The following is a 6000-nucleotide window of genomic DNA, read 5'->3' on the forward strand; positions in this document are numbered from 1 at the left end:
CAATAGTAATAAAAACAGGATGTACTGGCATCAAAAGAGACACACAGATCAATGGAACAGGATAAAGAGCCCAGAAATAAGCCTACTCATATATGGTTGATTAATCTACAATAGAGGAGCAAGAATATATAATGGGGAAAAGACACTATTTTCAAAAAATGTTTTTGAGGAATCTGGTAGCTACATGCAAAAGGATGAAACTGGACGATTTCTTACACCAAATACAAAAGTAATCTCAAAATGGATTAAAGGCCTACATATGAGAACTGAAACTCCTACAAGAAAACATAGGCAGCAATCTCTTTGACATCAGCCTTAGCAATGTTTCTCTAAGTATGTCTCCTGAAGCAAGGGAAACAAAAGTGAAAATAAACTTTGACTACACCAAAATAAAAAGCTTTTGTACAACAAAGGAAACAATGAAGTGGCAAAATGAAAGCAAAATAAAAAGGCAAAGGCAACTTACTGAATAGAAGAAAGTATTTGCAAATGATCTATCTGATAAAGGGTTAATATCCAAAATAGATAAAGAACTTATACAACTCAACATCAAATAACAATCTGATTAAAAATGGGCAGAGGATCTGAATAGACATGCAGATGGCCAACAGATACATGCAAAGATGCTCAACATCACTAATCATCAGGAAAAAGACAACAATAACAACAACAAAAACCAACACCCCCCCAAACAACAACAAAACAAATAATGAGACATCACTTCACACGAGTCAGAATGGCTAGTATCAAAAGGACAAGAAAAAACACATGTTGGAAAAGATGTGGAGAAAAGGGAACCCTTGTGCAATGCTGGTGGGAATGTAAAACGGTGCAGCCACTCGAAGATACTGTGGAGTTTCCTAAAAATATTAAAAACAGAAGTACCATATGATCCAGTAATTCCACTACTGGGTATTTACCCAAGGGAAAAGAAAAGACTAATTCAAAAAGACATATGCACCCCTATTTTACTGCAGCATTATTTACAACAGCTAAAATATGGAAGCAACCTAAATTGTCCATCAAGCGATGAATGGATAAGTATGTGGTATACATATACAGTGGAATATTATTCAGCCATTAAAAAACAATGTGCTTTTGCCATTTGCAATAACATTAATGGACCTAGAGTGTATGACACTAAATGAAACAAGTCAGACAGGGAAGGACAAATACCGTAGGATTTCACTTGTATGTGGAATCTAAAAAGCAAACAAACACAAAAAAAGACAAACAAACTGATGTTTAAATACAGAGACCAAACTGGTGGTTGCCAGAAGGAAGGTGGGTGGAGGAATGGGTAAAATAGATAAAGAGGATTAAGAAGGATTAAACTTCCAATGTGAAATAAATAAGTCACAGAGATGAAAACTACAGCAGAGGGAATATAGTCAATAATACTGTAAAAACATTTTATGAAGACTTATGTTGACTGCACTTATCATGTGAACACTGAGGAATGTATAGAATTGTCAAAGCAATATGTTACACATTTGAAACTGAAGTATATTAATTATACTTCAGTAAACAATAAATAATAAAATAAAAGGATCAATGGCCACTACTTCCACTCTACAGTTTTACAATACGATTTCTTAGTTACCCAAATCATGGCACTAAATTAGTTTGCACACAGATGCCTAGTGTAAATCCAAAGTCTAACATGTAGGAGATAGTCATGTTTTCTTATTCTAGAGAAGTCCACCCTATCAATGCATTTTTCAATAATTCAATAAATATTTATACAGGGATTATGTGCCGAACATGTTTTGTAAGTTCTGGGAAGATAATGATGAGCCGAAGCGTAGATCATCCCTGTCCCTGTGGAGTTTAGTATCTAGTGGGTGAGGGGACATCTACCAGGCACAAAATACAGATACATTCAGCTGTCAGCTGTATGTATCGAGTTAACAAATATGACCTTTAAGAATAAATAGAGTTTGCAGTTTTACTCTGTGTCCAGTATATATTTATCTTTAGAGAATTATTATTTATCTTAATTATTCCAAAGAATAAATGTAGACAAAATGTCTTTTCTATCTCATTCCTTTGGCTTTTATAAATACTGAGGAACATTTTGGAAATGTGAAGACTTCTTGTGTGATGCAGCCACTTAACATTTGTTCTCTTGTCAGAAGGACAATGACTGTGGAAAATGACAAAGCTGTGTTTCCTCTCAGCCAAGTCAGGCTCTTCATGCTTGCTCATGATGCAAATAAACGTTTGTGTCACAGTTGCTATCTTTCAGACTGGGTGCATCTATTCATATTACCTCAGAGAATGAAAGGATCAAACACAAAAAATACAGCGTCTCACAAATGACAGGATATCGGCTCAAGGCAATGTCAACGACAGGAGGAGGTGGAGGCCAGAGAACACTTACTGGTAAGTGGTAGGGCTGACGTTGATGCGCCGAGGGTGACTTCCTGATTCGAATTTGCTTGCCAGAGTGACATTATTTCCAAACAGGCAATATCGTGGCATTCTTACCCCAACAACTCCAGCGAGCACAGAACCTGAGTGATATCCTCATCTAAAAGAAAAAGAAGGAAAAATGAAAAGGATATATTTATGTTTTTCTTTTGGTATGCAATTCTTTCAAGGAGAGGTACTACTGCTAATTATGTAAACCACCGAACTAGGATCTCCTCAAAGAAAGAAAGTTGGTCTTGGTCATCTCTGTGAACCTGATATCTGGACCATTATAGTGGCAGTGAACATGAATACTGTGGAATAAATAATAAACTATAGGAAAAAATTGTATTTAATTAGCTACAGAAATCTGGTTATACTACAGGTCAGATCACCTTTCATTTGTACACATATTCTAACACATAAAAAATTTATTATTTGCCCTCCATTTACTCTCACATACAACCCTATTTTTTCCTTCATAAAATTAAGCACAATTATAAATTAAATATGTACATTTCTGTTTATTTTGTTTAAATGTTGGATTGTCCTATGAGAGAAGTATCCATATCTTTTTTCTTATTGCTGAATATTCAGTACTTAATACTATACCTAGAACAAAGTAGGCCCTCAATGGTAAGTGATAAATGTTGAATAAGATGTCAAAACTCTTCAACATTGTATCAAAATGCAGTTATAGAGAATTTAACCCTTGCGCCAGTCAAGAAGTATCTATTGAAAACCCTGAAAAATAAATTAAGGGCTGTATATTTTACACTCTGTGAATCTGATAACTGTTAGTCTGTCCCGTGCCTTGGAGGAGTCCTCAATGTGAAGTCAATATAAACTTCAGTGTGATTACAGCAATGAAGTTGCATGCACATGGTCTACACCAAAATAGCTGAAGCTAATGTTGACCAAGTGGGGAATGGGATCCTTAGTCCCAGGGGAATGTGGAAGAGAGGGAAGCAATCTGACCCCTAGGAGCTACTATGTAAGTAAAGTGTCACTCCTTCACTACCATGTCTCTTTCTGTCCCTATAGTTGTGAGGACAAAAAGTCATTCTGAGACTAACCTTTGTTATAGAACTGGAGACTCCTGCATATACCAACTATTGGTAAGACAGGCTGAAATCACTGTGATGTAGCTGCATCTCTTAATAACCTCTTCATCTAATTTTTAAAAAGTGATTCTAACATTTATTTTGAAATCCAGCACTGGTGAAAGAATAAAGATTTTTCTTTATTTTTTTATATTTATATATATTTATAAAGAATAATTTTATATTTATAAATAACTTTATAAAGAATAAAAATTTTCCCTATTAGTGTGAACATACACCAGTATATATATAAACAGACTAACAGAAGAGGAAGTCAAGGAAGACTTCCATGTATATACAGGTGATTGATATATAATAGAGTTGGCATTTCAGATTAGTGAAAAAAAGATGGCATTTCCATTAGGATGCTACAGATCACCTGTGTCTTCATGTTGAAAAAAATTTCCAAGTAGATTAAAGATCTTAATGTAAAGGGCACTTTACAGCTTTAAAAATAATTGTTTTAATTAAGGTAGAGGTCAATGTGCAGTAAAAGTAATACTCTAAAATACAGAAATCCTAAAAAGTATACTTTTATTAGTCTCTTAGTAATAGTTTCCAGGTGAGTGGTCCAGACTGTCAGGAAGCTCTGTTTGGTCAGAGACAGGTCTTATCATTGTGTTCCTCCTTATGCCTCGTCATATATTCCTTGTTGGAAAACCTGAAGCTGAGTCAGGAGCACTTTCATGTTCCAAGTCATGATGGGCAAGATAGATAGTGCAAGTTGAAGGGAAGGGTTATGATGTTATCATTTAAGGTGCTCTTCATTCCTCTGGGTAGATCCGGACTTACACTTGCTATCAGTTTCCTTCTGTCTAAAAGATTTCTTCAAACATGTTTTGAACTCTAGGTCTACTGATGATGAATTCTTTCAGCTTTTGTATGTTTGAAAACGTTTTTATTTTGCCTCCCTATCTGACACATATTTTTGTTGGGTATGGAATTCTAGGTTGACAGTTTTTTCTTTTAGTGCTTTAGTGATGTTGCTCCATCATCTCCTCCTGTGCATTGTTTCCTATGAGAACACTGCTGTCATGCTTATATTAATGCCTTCATATGTACTAGATCTTTTTCTTTTCCTAGTTTTGCAAAATTTATTTAAATATTCTTTTAACTAATAAACTTATTTATTTTTGAGAGAAACAGAGACTGCACAAGTGAGTGAGGGGCAGAGAGAGAATCCCACAATGTGCAGAATGAGAGGGAGAGAGGGGGGGACAGAGAGTGTGGAGCCCAAGCTCACCTGAAGCAGGGCTCAAGCTCATCCGATGTGGGGCTCAATCTCATGAACTGTGAGATCATGACCTAAGCCAAAGTCAGGTGCATAACCAAGTAAGCCACCCAGGCACCCCTTGCAGAATTTAGTTATGATTTTCCTTGATGTTTTCTTCATGCTTCTTGTGTTTGGGATTTGTTGAGTTTCTTGAATCTGTGAGTTGTAGTTTTCTTCAGATTAGGAAAAACTTCAGCTATTTCTTCTTCAAATATGTTTTCTATACACCCCTCTATCCCAGTAACTCCAATTATATGCATATTGGGATACTTGAAGTATTCCCATGGAAGACAGATAATTTAATCATTTAAATTACTTTTTCTGTTTATTTTGGATAACTTCTATTATAATGTCTTCAGATTTATTAATCTCTTCCTTTGTAATGTCTAATCTTTTGCTAACCCCATCCACTGCATGTTTAATCTCAGACAGTGTGATTTTCCTCTCTAGAAGTTCAATTTGGGATTTTTCTTTTTCAGGCATCAAATTAACTTTTGAACATTTGGAATTTAGTTAAAATAACTATTTTAAAACTCTTGTCTGCTAATACTAACATCTATTAGTCTATTTCAGTTTTGATTGGTCTTTTTCATCATTATGGGTAATATTTTTCAGCTTTGCTGCAAGCTAGTAATTTTTGGTTAAATGTTCAGTATCACAAATTTGACTTTGTTGAGTGGGGATATTTTTTAGATCCTTGTACATATTCTTGAGTTCTGTCTATGGATGTAGTAAAGTTCCTTGGAAACAATTCAGTCTTTTCAAGTCTTGCTTTTTAGGATTTGTTAGGCAAGTCTTGAGCAGTATTTCATGTAGGGCTAATTATTCTCCACTACTGAGGCAACAACACCCAGAGTACTGTACCCAGTGCCCATGATTTATGAGGTTCTCAGGTCTTCCTGATGGGAACAGGCAATTTTTTCCAGGTCCTTTGTGAGTGCCAGGAACTTTTTCCCCTAGTCCTTCCAGGTGTTTTTCCCTTTTGAGCCAACGGAATCTTCTCACAAAGAAACAATAATCAATGTTGTGCAGAACATACAGGAAGCTCCTTGGAAGAATCCTGGTGGTCTTTGTGCAGCTCTCTCCTTACTGGTTCCCTGTCTGTGACCTCAGGCTTTCTTGGTCTCCCCAGATTGAGCTCCACCTCTCTGACTGCAGGAATTTGTTCGATGCCTCCTGATTTGCTTCTCCTTGCACCACAGTCTGGATGTT

General features: G+C 35.8%; 1 long non-coding RNA gene across 2 annotated transcripts in view; it reads right to left on the reverse strand.

The window, feature by feature from the left end:
• Positions 1-2517, reverse strand: part of LOC147576999 (uncharacterized) — a 30500-nt gene extending 27983 nt beyond the window's left edge. For both annotated transcript variants that reach the window (XR_015241381.1, XR_015241382.1), the window contains exon 1: positions 2384-2517. This is a non-coding gene — a long non-coding RNA (uncharacterized LOC147576999). The remainder of the gene's footprint in view (positions 1-2383) is intronic.
• Positions 2518-6000: the final 3483 nt, after the last annotated feature.

The sequence above is a fragment of the Puma concolor genome, chromosome D1 (assembly GCF_028749965.1).
Source record: "Puma concolor isolate L17-30 chromosome D1, mPumCon1.1.hap2, whole genome shotgun sequence".
NCBI lineage: Eukaryota > Metazoa > Chordata > Mammalia > Carnivora > Felidae > Puma > Puma concolor.